The 12,687-nt window shown below is 39.5% G+C and overlaps 1 protein-coding gene and 1 long non-coding RNA gene across 4 annotated transcripts in view; one reads left to right on the top strand and one right to left on the bottom strand.

The window, feature by feature from the left end:
• LOC150044866 (sperm motility kinase Z-like) overlaps nt 1–12,687 on the top strand; it is a 185,176-nt gene that overhangs the window by 159,756 nt on the left and 12,733 nt on the right. Inside the window, exons 5-6 of one of the 3 annotated variants that reach the window (XM_090321142.1) lie at nt 364–477; nt 3,829–4,005. The gene's annotated coding sequence lies outside the window, so the exon portion shown is untranslated. Of the gene's footprint in view, nt 1–363; nt 865–1,881; nt 1,924–3,828; nt 4,006–12,687 lie in introns of those variants that run through there. The other 2 variants (XM_090321141.1, XM_090321143.1) reach the window with 2 other exon arrangements.
• On the bottom strand, nt 190–2,184 carry LOC150044867 (uncharacterized). Its single transcript, XR_016533105.1, has 2 exons — nt 2,068–2,184; nt 190–843 (listed from the first exon to the last, which is right to left on the bottom strand). It is a non-coding gene; the product is annotated as an uncharacterized LOC150044867 (long non-coding RNA).

Genomic DNA, 12,687 nt, shown 5'->3' with positions numbered 1-12,687 from the left:
GTTTAAACAAGGCACTCCCCTGCATTTTTTTCTCTAAGTATATCATTGTACTCACAATAGCCTTTCTATATAATATATGCTTCAATATTATCTACTTGTTCTCCTAGGAGACCCTGTCTTTCTTGAACACGGAATCTCGAGTGTCTATTGTACTCATCTCCTAGCAGTGTCATGACAAAATATACTGAGTATCTTAACAAAGTAAATATTTTTTCTTTAATCTTCTGGGGGTGAGAAATCCTACTTTCCATGAAGTCTCTAGGGAAGGAACCATCCTTGTCTTCCAAATTCTGCTATCTCTTAGTTTGTATACATCATTTTTAACCTCCATCTCCACCCGTCATACTGTTTCTTCTTTTTCAGATCTTCTTCACTCTTCTGAAGATATTTTGTCATTGTATTTGAGGACATCTAGATGATTCCCAGATAAAGCCCTCCTCTTCACATCTTTCATCACAGCTTTTTATTCCATGGAAGGTAATAGTCATAGATTTGGGGAATTAAGGACATGGACAGATCTTCTGAGGGTAACTAGTCCGCTCAAAGAATACTTATTGGATGGATGGAAGACTAGAAAATAACTAAGGCTTCTTATTGAAGACATCAGTCCATTTTCCTTGGTGACTCTTAAAGCTTGATTAGGACTATTTACTCCCGGGTGTGTTTCTGAACATGCATCCGGCATCCTGTATTGACACTGGCCCCACACTTGAGATGTGCACTTCACACATCATCCTACCACTATGGGTTTCTCTTGGGGCTTCTCTTACTTCAGCAGCATTAGATGAGATGTACATTTAGTTTCAGAGACTCCTTTACATTCCCCTGGGGAGGAAAAAGAGCCTGGAAACAAGAGGACAGCAGGTATGTCAGAATCTTCAAGGAGACAAGCTTCACTCACCAGATCAAAGGATGAAATTTTAACTTAGAAGAGTTCTGTATCAGAGCAGGCAAAAGGAAAATATAAGAGATGATGAGGTTCCCAGTGGGAAGCTATTAGCATTCTGAGTTCCAAAGATACAAGGGAGGAAAGAAGGTGAGCAGAGCCTGATGAGAGCTGAAGGTATGGATGTGGGCCACCTGGCAGGGGCAAGTCACAAAGAAACTGTGAGCTGATATAGAGAGAAGGCAGAGGAAGAAACCCAAATGCCCTTTTATCATCTGACCCACTGGTACTTTCCTGATAGAATCTGACCAAAGCTAGAGGAAAAGGGAGTTTGTGGATGCTGTCCATAGATCACAGAGCTCAGCCTATGGAGCCCAGAGCCAAGGATAGGACAGGGTGGAGGCCTTCAGAGTAGCAGGTAGAAAACAGTGGAGCAGGATCCCAGGTGTGCCTCTACAAGAGGGCCAGAAGGGTTGTCACTTGGTCTCATGTGAGTGATGGATGACCTAACATTGGTCTTTCTTTCTCCTTGCACTACTGTTCCCTCCATGTAAGCAGGGAGGGCTGCCAGCATGTGTCCTCATATTTCATTTGAGGAGTTGTCTGGGAGCCTCTGAGCCTCTTTGGCAGGGGCTCGGAAGATAGAGATGGGGGCTAACAGCAGGAGGGATTTGTAGCTAGTAAAGGTTAAAAGTCATCCAGACATTAGCAAGTGCCAGGGAGAAGGATCTCAGCAAGAACTCTTAATTCCGTGGCCAGTTTCACAGTTCAGTGACTGCCCCTGCCATAGGATTACAAAGAAAAAAAAAGAAACTTTAGCCTTTTTACTTACAAACTGGAACAAAAGAAAGAATGAGAATTGGAATGGTCTTTCTCAGCACAGCTGTAAACTTGAACTCTAGTGACCAGAAGGGCTGCTCCAGCTGAGAGCACAGATTACCTATCTCCTCTGAACACCCAAGCATCCAAACTCAATGAACCTTCTTTTCTTCTAGCAAGTCACATCCCACAGCTTAGGGAAGGACACATTTTACAAAGCAACAAAATAGTAAGTCTCCTCTCTGCCTCCCCCCCTTTTATTTTGCTAGTTACTCGAGTTTTAAGAATGATTTTTTTTTAATTTACTAGAAGAATAAAGAAATGTTAGCACTGAAGCAGTTGCTTTTCTGTAAAACACTCACATAAGAACAGGTTCATTCTGTCCTGGGGTCTTTCTCGGGTGCTGTTTCACTCCTAAGTCATTGCAGAGCTCTTCGCTGTCCCTGGTGAGCAAGGGATAATGCAGTTTTCCCCTTAGTTTTCTTTCTCATCCTTGTGAGCTCAGTGGCCTGTGTCCCCTTGGGGTGGAGCTCTTACTGAATAAAGGAGGACAATCAATCTTGCTCATAAGACACTACATTACCAAGCAGTGTCTGTTAAGTCCTGGCAACTTCCTGTATCTATTGACTGCTCCCTGAAAAAGGACCTTATTGAATTTGGGTGGGAGGACTCTATTTTGCCCCAGGTTGAGTCCTCCATTCACTGGGAAGAGTACAGGACTACCCACTGTGCCAGTATATGTTAGCCACCATGCCCCCCCCCCACCGCCAAAACTTAGGGATTGAGAAATACTGTCCAGGTGGGAGCATTGTCAAGTACCAGACCATATATCATCCTGAAAGACCAAGAGAGGACAGAGGCCTCCTCAGTCCCTACCTGTCACAATGGCCCTAGGTCTTAAAAAGTTCCAAAGTGCCATTATATATTTCTTTCCAAACAGATATACGTTTGTGATGATTATAACAGTATATAAAATTTGCTCATTGCAAGATTTCAGACAATTCAAGGCTGCATGAAATAATTAGGGAAATGCCTCTCCATGCCAACCAACCCATTGAGTTAACAGCTTTTCAGTTTCAGAGTATATTTGTAGATTTTTTTTAAGCCTATGTAAAACATTTATGCTTGAAACAGGGTTGAAGTCTCTATGCTCTCTCCTGAATCCTTCTTATTTTACTTCAGAATACACAGGTGATCTCCTACTTTTAAATATAATGCATGTCTGAAAAGACATTCAAAAGTTAAATATGCAAAAATGAATAATAGACATGCATTTTCTAAGATGATTGCAATCTCAGGGACCTGAATTATTCTGGATTCTCATTTTCACTCTCTTACATTTTGTTTTACTTCGCACCTAAATACCACGTCTACTAGTATTTGCTCCATGACAAGCAAATCAGGGCTAAAGATTTCCTCCTTGAAGTGCCCCCCAAAGATTCCTTTATTTCAATCTTATGAAACACACATGAAACCTTGTCTTCATATTATAATTATCACCATTTAATTTCTTTATGCGCTTTTAATTAAGAGCACAGGGCAGTCTGCAATAAAACATTTGAGTGAACGTGTATGAACATATCCAGCTGTGCAGACAGAGATGCCCAGGCTCCTTCGATTGAATTGGGGGCTGTCATGCAGAAATGCCCTGCAAAACTTGAATGTGAATTCTTCTACCCATTTCTGAAGATCTAAACCTGGGCATTTGAATGGTGGCCTAGAGAAGCTCCATGTATAGACATGAGAATTTTTAAAAAGTCAAAAGGATGCTGGTGGCTCATGCTACCTAGCTACTTAGGAGACTGAGACCTGAGGATTTTGGTTTGAAAGGGGTAGACAAATCTAAGAGATACTTGCCTCCAATTAACCAGCAAAAAGCCAGAAGTGGAGGTGTGGCTCAAGTGGAAGAATGTGAGCCTTTAGCAAAACTACCAAACTAATACCTAAGGTCAAGTGCCAGTACCAACACACACACACACACACACACACACACACACACGCACGCACGCACGCACGCGCACGCACACACGCGTGCACGCATGCACAGGCACGCCCGCACGCACACACATACACGCAAAGATGAAATGATGAAATCAAGGATTATGAGTCATGGTTCTTTCTAGGTTATGGAAGCTGGTTTATTAAAAAGAAAACGAGCTCACTGAGGAAGACTTAGAAGATCACAGAAGTGTTAAGAAGCCAGAGAATAAGGTTTGAGGCTCTTTGAAGAACAATGTTGACATTCACCCTGCAGAACTCTCTTGAGGTGAAAATCACCGCAACAGCCATTGTTGCCACTGGTAAGTCATATATGCTGCACTTGGCTCTCTTTGGGAGACTGCCTTTTCTGACAACACCCCTCTTCTGTCACTGATCCCATACTGCCTCAGAAACTCACCTGTGAACGTGCTGAGGAATTTCTGTCCTGAGCAGAAAAACACTGCTCATCTCAGAGCCGGTTTCACTTCCCTCTAGTTTTGTATGGTGGAACCTGGAAGGAAAGAAGGTGAGCAGAGCCTGATGAGAGCTGAAGCTATGGATGTGGGCCACCTGGTGCTAGCAACCAGGAAATGAGGAAATGGGATTTCTTTCCTCTTTGAAAATGAGGCATCATGCGACAGTTAATTCCTAAAGGGGGGTTTTTGAGAGCTTTCAATAATCCAGAAACAGTATCTTCTACAAGTACAACTAGCTATAGAGAAGTTTGGTTTGGTTTGTTTTTTTAAAGGCTACATGCATTCTGTTGTCTGCATGTATGGATGCACAGACAATAATTAATTCAGCAAATCCTAAGTACACACAAATAATTTTCTTCATATTTGCTATTTGGAACAAGTATAGGGATGTGTATATGGATGTATATATATATATATATATATGTGTGTGTGTGTTCATTCATACACATAAACATGCAAATGTACTGGTATGGGTTACATTCTGAGAAGTAGAAGTGTTATTTATGATATTTAAGATCCTAAATTTTAATAAATATTATATCCTTGTCTTCCTACAAGCCTCCTGAAGTACCTCTCAGCAAAGAAAGATTGTATTTAAAGGAACTGTTAAATTTAGTGAGTTCTATTAAGTACACAATTTTACCCACCAAAAAAATGGGTAATGCATGCTTGTTTCTACATGATAGCTTTATTGAGTATCGAGAACAAATGGAATGGATCTTTGTCTTACTGAGCCTGCTAACTTAAAGTTCCTTGTGTTAGTCATTCATGGATCAATACATGGACTTTTTAGGCTATTGATGTAGGTTGACTCTTAGTGATTTGTTTTTGTGACATTTCACAAGTCCTTGGAAGTATTAACTCCAAGCAACTTAATCAGCAGCAGGGATCCTGCATATAGTGCAGGATAATGACTTTATCTCTCTTGGTGGTACTGTATCAACATGTAACCTACGAGAATTGTGTCCTCTGAAACTCTGCAGTATAGAACCTGCCCAGCAGGGGTCATCTGGAAACTCTTCCAATACTCCTTTTAATTGACTTGACTAAGACAACTGATCATGAAACATGAAACCTGGTTTCCCCTCCAAAGCAGAAAGGTAGCTCTGGGGACAGCTCCTCCATACCTAAGAAATGCATCTTGAATCCTTTGACATTTTATATTCCCAAGTTTGCCCAGCAGCCAATGGATCCTCCTCCTAAGTGGCAAATTGATTGTATGTACATGCGTGGTGAGTGTGATTGTGTTCAGTATTTTGAGCTCGTCATCTGTTATCCCATTCTTATTGTCATCCCAGGCCCAGACAGTATCAAATTGAAAGCAGTAGTGTAGAAAATTACAAACAAATCAAAAAGGACTATAACTGTGAAATGAATCAGGTTAGCATTCAACAATTGGTATCTCTCTTGATGTAAATACCCCAGCTTCCTTTCTTCAGCTTGGTGGTGGGTCTCAAAGCTAAGAGTGTACTATGATAGAGATCCACTCTGATCTTGCTTTAAAGTTATAAGATATATACCTGAGAGCCATCAATTCTCCTGTCCTAGGGACCATGTCACATTTTAGAGGCTGTGGGGTAGTGTCAGTGAGGATGCAGGAGTGACATGTGGTGATTAATGCAGCTGTGAACGGCAATTTCCCTCTTCCAGGGTACCAGGGATATCCAGTTTCCCCAGGTTTTATAAGCTTCTCATTAATCATATCCCTCCAGGTGGATGTGTGACCAGGGCGTAATGAGAGGATGCCACATTGCCAATTGACATGAATATAGGCACAGCCCTGTCAAGGTGGGTAATTTCATGCATCATCAGAGTGAGAAGTCTTTAACAAATGGCATGTGGGCAACCCATGCCTTGTAGCCATGATAACTATAAGCTCCTCTGTCATTGCATCAAGCTTCTTGTCTCTTTTGTGTTTGCTTTGGCATACCTCTGGTACCTTTGGAGGGGACCTACATTGTAATGTTAACCTGAGGAGCTCACTCTTTCTTCTTATCCCCGAAGTCATTCCCTTCTTGGTTTTTGCAGGACTTGGGTGACAAACCCTTCAGAATTTGTAGAGAGACCACTCTCTGTGAGATGGCTATGCTCAGTTTTACACCCAGCATGAGAATAGACCTACAACATGATGCTGGTAGAGAGAAGACCATAGGTAGAAGCTAACTTGTTCTACTTGCTATGGCACCTGCTGAATGTGGCCATCAGAGGAAAGTTTGAAAGAGAATGAAGGTATGCCTTGAGTAAGCTTGACTAGAGGTCTTTCTACTCACTGCCATTCCTTTCCGGGGAGACTCTGAGTCAGAGATCAGGAAGAAAAAAGTTAATGCAATTCCAAGTAAACCGACTGAGCAGAGTTAGGGTATATCCCTTTAATTCTTATGGGAGACATAAGCAGGAGGATTATAGCCCAAAGACAACAAGGGCAAAACTGTAAGGTCCTATATGAAAAATAAAACAAATGAGATTGGGGTGTAGATCAAGTGATAGAGCATTGGCTTGCAAGCATGAGGCCCAAACCCCAGTACTACTTCCAGAAAGAAAGAATAAAGAAGGGAGGGGAGTGCTGAAAAGAGAGAGGAAGGAGGGAGGGAGGGAGGGAGGGAGGGAGGGAGGGAGGGAGGGAAGGAAGGAAGGAAGGAAGGAAGGAAGGCAGGAAGGAAGGAAGGAAGGAAGGAAGGAAGGAAGGAAGGAAGGAAGGCAGGCAAGAAGGAAGGAAGTTTTTCTTTCAGATATAATGCAGATAAGCTGAATACAAATTTATGAAACAGTAATCCAAAGAACATGCTCTTGTCAACAGCTAGAACTGTAGAATTCAGAGTAGAGAAAATGTTATTATGTCCATTTTGATGGATGGCAACTAGTATCTTATTATGGTTTTCATATATCCAATTTTGGGGCATTTGTATATCTTCTTTGGATAAATCTAGCAGGCATATGGTTTGTAATTTTTTTTTCTAATTCTGTGGGTTGTCTTTCTTCTTACTTTTTTGGGTAGTACTGAGTTTTAAACTAAAGGCCTTGAGCTTGCTAGACAAGTACACATTTGAGACAAGTACTCCATTTGAGCCACCCCCCCAGCTCTGTAGGTCATCTTTCTACTTCCTTTTCCTCACTAATTTTTGTTTTTACCATTATCTTTCAGTTTCTTGATACCTTTTGATGAGCAAACGTTTAGATTTTGATAAAATCTGGTTTATGTTTTTTATTTTGTCAGTCATGCTTTTGGTGTGATATATAAAAATCCATTACTAAATCCATTTACCAAATCATGTTGATTTACTACTGTATTTTCTCCTAAGAGTTTAATATTTTAGCTCTTATACCTTAGGTAACTGATCAGTTTTAACTTTAGTTTTGTATTTGGTGTGAAACAGGACTCCAAGTTCAATTCTTGTACATGCAGAAATGTTTATAGCAACTGTCTTTGTAATGTGACCTTACTATGTGTCAAAAACAGCTGAAAGGATTGTTTCAGTGCCACATGTTGGAAAGACTATCTTTCCCCCCTAATAGTCTTGGGACTGTTGTTGCAAATCAGTTGTTCATAGACTTATGCTGTGGGGTTTTTAGTAATATTCTATTAGTCTGTATGCCTAATCTTATGCCAGTATCAAGGTATTTTGATTTCTGTAGCTTTATAGTATGTTGAGTCTGAGGTCTCTTCTTTCTCAAGGGTGCCTTGGCTGTTTAAGAAGCCTTGATATTTCTTCACAACTGATTAGTAAGAAAAGTATAAAGCAAGTAAATGGAGGAGACATAGGGCAGAATATATTGTTTTCAACAAACGGTGGTAGAGCAATTGGATATTTGTAGGACAAAAAAAGGAACTTTAATCTCAGCCCTGAGATTCAGATCTTCTATCAAAATTCACCCAAAATGACAAACTTAAATGAAAAGTGAACTGTTTAACTTGTTTTTTCTTTTAATAAGCTATAGACTGGAAGAAAACATATGTAAACCACATATCAACCAAGGACTAGCATCTAAAATGTATAAAAACTCTGAAAGCTTAGTAATTAAAAAAATTCAATTAGAAAATGGTCAAAAGACATGGAGAGACATTTCCCAAAGAGAATATACAGAGGACAAATTAGCACATGAAAAGATGATTATCACCATTAGCCATTAGAGAAATGCAAATTAAGACCACAATGAGCTATCACTACATACCTCCCAGAACCACTAAAACAAAAAAACAGTGACAATACAAAACATGGACAAGACTGAGGAGAAATTGAATCACTCACATTCACCCATTTCTGGATGGGAAAAGAAAATCGGATAGGCATCCTGGAAAACAATTGTCTTAATTCTTCCTTGTCCCATTTCATTCTTTTTTCTTCTTCTGTGAAGTACTTTTATTCAAAATAGGCCATTTCTTAAAAAAAGAAAAGGAAACATAAACATTTAATTACTGTAAAAACTAGTCATTGTACTCATGGGCACTTATCCCAGAGAAGTGAAAATTTATATTTGCACAAAAAAACTCATACATAAACATTTATAGCAATTTTATAAGTAGCCCTATACTAGAAATCATGTAGGTATATAAATGTATCTATTTCCATGCCATAGACTACTAAGACACATACTCTGGATCCATAAAACTAAAACAACTTGGATGAGTGAAGAAAAACCTATTCCTAAAGCTTCACATTATGATTGATTTTATAACATACTTGGTACTAGTCCAGCTTGTTAGACAGTCACTTCGGCTGCTGAGCCACTTCTCCAACCCTATTTTTTTTCTGGTTATTTTTTTACATAGAGTCTCCCTGCCTGAACATGGGAGGAAGGCATCTTTCTTGCAGCTAGGTTAATAGGCAGATACAATCATGTCCACTTTTTCCCTGAGGTATCTCAGAAACTACTTTCTTCTTCTCCCTCTCCCCCTTTTCTTTCCTTTTCTTCTCCCTCCCCTTCCCTTGCCTCCCTTTTACCCCCTCTTTCTCTTGTTCCCCCTCTTCTTCCTCCCTCGTTTTTATTTCTGTCCAGGCTGACCTCAGATATAATCTTGAAGACACAAGTAGCAAGTATTTCAGACATGAACCACCAGCAAACAGCCATTTTATAACATCCTTGAAATGACAGAATTATAAAAATGAGAGTCACGGTTGCAGGAATTAGGGATGAATGGAAAGGTGAAAATGGAAAGGAGACAAGAAAGGATTCTTTTTTTTTTTCATGTTTACTGCAACTTTTATTTACCATTGACAAGATATGGAATCAACAAGGATGCCACTCTGTGGCCAAATGGATCAAGAAAATTTGGTATATATACAGAGTGGAATTCTACTCCCTTCCCTTCTGAAATACATTCTCATTCTCTTGCTTCTAAATTCTTTCCTAACCTTTTAAAAATTTTTTTCATATATTTTAATTGTAATTAATAGAAGGGTTACATAATATTTGCCAGATAGATGGTGCATTAATTCCCATACATTGATACCCTTTCACATGTCTTGGTCCCCATTTCCCTCCCCCCTACTCCCACCCCTCATCTTGTTTTCCCCCGTTCCCTATCCAATTTCAAATAACCAAATACAAATATATCCGATATATCAGGTAACAAAGTGAGATACTGTAACAATATGAGATAACCAAGGGATAGCAAAAGAGATGAGAGATAATATAGTACCTTAAGAACAACAATCATTCATTATATGGCTTATGTTTCTATATCCTAGAGAATCCAAGAAAGGATTCTTTTAATGGAATGGGTGTGTGGGTGTGGGTGTTCCTCAGATCTCAGACTCCTTAGTAGCTAGGATTACAGGTGTGAGCCGCCTTGCTCTTGATAGTTTTCCCACTCAAAGCTAGTGCTTTACCACTTGAGCCACACTTTTGTTCCTACTTTTTGCTGCTTAACTGCCTGGGCTGTCTTTGACCCATGACCCTCAGGTCTCAGCCTCCTGAATCACTACAATAACAAAGCGTGATCCTTTCCATCAGAAAGATCAGATATTACACATAGTCTTATGTTACCACCGAAAGAAAGCATATAAAGGGTACTCAGGACGCCTTACTATCCATTTCTTGCAACTGTATGTGAATCTGCAGTTATTTCAAAATCAAAAGGTTACCTAAAAGAGTCTGTAAGTGGTACATCATGCAAAATGCCTTCTCATTGTAATAGAAGAATGAGGAGCTGTTGGTTTGTAACAAATGAGAACCCATAGTGGGTGGGCAGAGGTTAGATGAGGACGCCCATCATTTCTTTACTCCATTTTTATTTTGGCTGCAAAGTACTGACTGTTGGCTTGCTCGCGACTGTTAGAATTTTAGATTGTTTTTCTTCTTAGTCATATATATGTTTAATTTGTGCCTATAATAGATTGTGTTTAAAGACTAGAACCATAAGGAACTTCATGATGAAATACACAATAATTAAGAGCAAAAAAATAGAGGCAAGTCTAACATTCTGCTTCAAAATTACCTTCAGCAATCTGCAAATTGTACTCATCTGATAAAAATCTGTATATAGTATATCAAGATGTCTTTGGTACTTCAAAAACAGTGTTAAAATAGGGTGATAATTATATCCAATTTGGCTTTTCACTTGTTGAGAATAAAGGCTTCATCCACACCTAAAATGAGTTATTTGCAAAATGCTTGCCAATAGTGGCCTAAAATCTTTCTCTTCCTGCCATTTGTAACTAAAACCCAGAAATTATAAAAAGAAAAATCAGATAGATGTGCTTTTAAGCCTAAAAATTTCAGAACTTTAGACATCAATTCTTGAAAGTTTGTTTTCTCATAATTCTCATAATTTCTCATGCTTTTCAATATAAATCCAGTCCTTAAACTAGATGTAACTTTTTTTAGTCTGTCCATCAGGAAATTATGTTCTCATCATAGAATTCAATGAAAATCATTCCCTTTTTGTTGTTCAGTGATACAAAATGTAATTGTCTGTAATGACTATATTATGAATATTACTCCTGATTACAGTTAGACAAACTTTCCACAAATCACTCCTTTGTCACATACTACCCCTAAATGACAAAGCTATTTTAAAGTTGTTTTCCTTCCTTGCTTCCTTCCTTTCTTTCTTTTTTCCTTTCTCTTTCTTCCTAGCACAATTGTAGTTATGGTCATATACAGTTAGACAATACTGATGTGTGCACATACATTTGTCAGTGTTCAAGCACCCTATGAAGTCATTTGTTATTTGCCCACTTGTTTTTTTTTTTTTTTTAAGTTAGCACAATGAGAAAAGAAAGGACCTTGGATAGTTATTCTACATAACTAAAGTTGGCAAATTTGGAGTACTTGGCTAGAACTAAGAGGCTTTAGCCTTTGGCTAGCATGAAGTTGGGGAGAAAGCAAATAATGTACAAAAGCACATTACCACATGCAGAGTGAGGTTCACATCTATTATTCGTAATGCCTGCTTATTGTGCAGCTCTTCTAAAACTAGCCAAACAATGCATCAGGGTTTTATATTTCCTAACTCAACTGATTTTGTGTGTGTGTGTGTGTGTGTGTGTGTGTGTGTGTGTGTGTGTGTGTGTGTGTGAGAGAGAGAGAGAGAGAGAGAGAGAGAGAGAGAGAGAGAGAGAGAGAGAGAGAGAGAGAGAGTGAGTTGTGGGGCTTAAACTCTGGGCCTGGGCATAGTCCCTGAGCTCTTCAGCTCAAGGCTACTGACCTAACTCTGGAGCCACAGTCCCACTTCCCCTTTTCTAGTGATTAATTGGAGATAAAAGTCTCACTTTTTTAGTGCCCTGACTGGTTTTGAACCTCAATCCTCAGATATTAGCCTCCTGAGTAGCTAGGATTATAAGTGTGAGCCTCTGTGTCTGTCTCTAAGTCAACTGATTTGAGTAATGGAACAGAAATCCTGAGGTAGAGAAGCTTCTGCATTGGTTATTTCAGCAGGTCATTAAGGCCCTGGCTTCATTGCTTCTTTCTCCATTCTTCATGGGTCAACATAGCCATTCTCAGATTCACCGATGGTGTCCCTGGATCTAAAGGTCCCTTGTAGTTAATACCAGTATCAAAAGGGAGGTGCACTATACCCTCCCGCTCTTCTCTTTATCTCTGTCTCTTTGGCTAGCACTGGATCTCCTGCTTATTGCTGAGCCAGTTCCTCCCCAAAGCCCCAGGATTGGCTTGGGATTGGCCGAAGGCAAGATACCTAAACCAGATTGACATGCTAAAGGCACACACAAAAGGTAGAAATGTATTTTGAGTAGGTAATCAACAGTATCTACCATTGTCTCCAAGACCATATCCTTTGTTTTGTTATCATATAGAAAGGTCCATGATGTAGACAAGTGACTATACCAAAGGCTCCAAACAGAGGAGTCTTTGAAAAAAGTCCTATCTTTAGGACTTGAATTTTGAGGTGTGTCTTAGTTGTTACATCCACATCTATGGTGTGTAACTGATATAGTATCACCATAGTGATTAGGAGAATGGGCTTTGAAATGAATCCTAACTGCCATTTATTAGCTAGATTGACATAGATGAACTGTGTAAATTCTCTGAGCTTAATTTCTAAAATGGGGTCTTTGGAGAGTTGTG

Source organism: Megascapheus bottae, chromosome 29, assembly GCF_031878675.1.
Source record: "Megascapheus bottae isolate mThoBot1 chromosome 29, mThoBot2.hap1, whole genome shotgun sequence".
NCBI lineage: Eukaryota > Metazoa > Chordata > Mammalia > Rodentia > Geomyidae > Megascapheus > Megascapheus bottae.
This window is presented reverse-complemented; position numbering and strand designations above follow the sequence as displayed.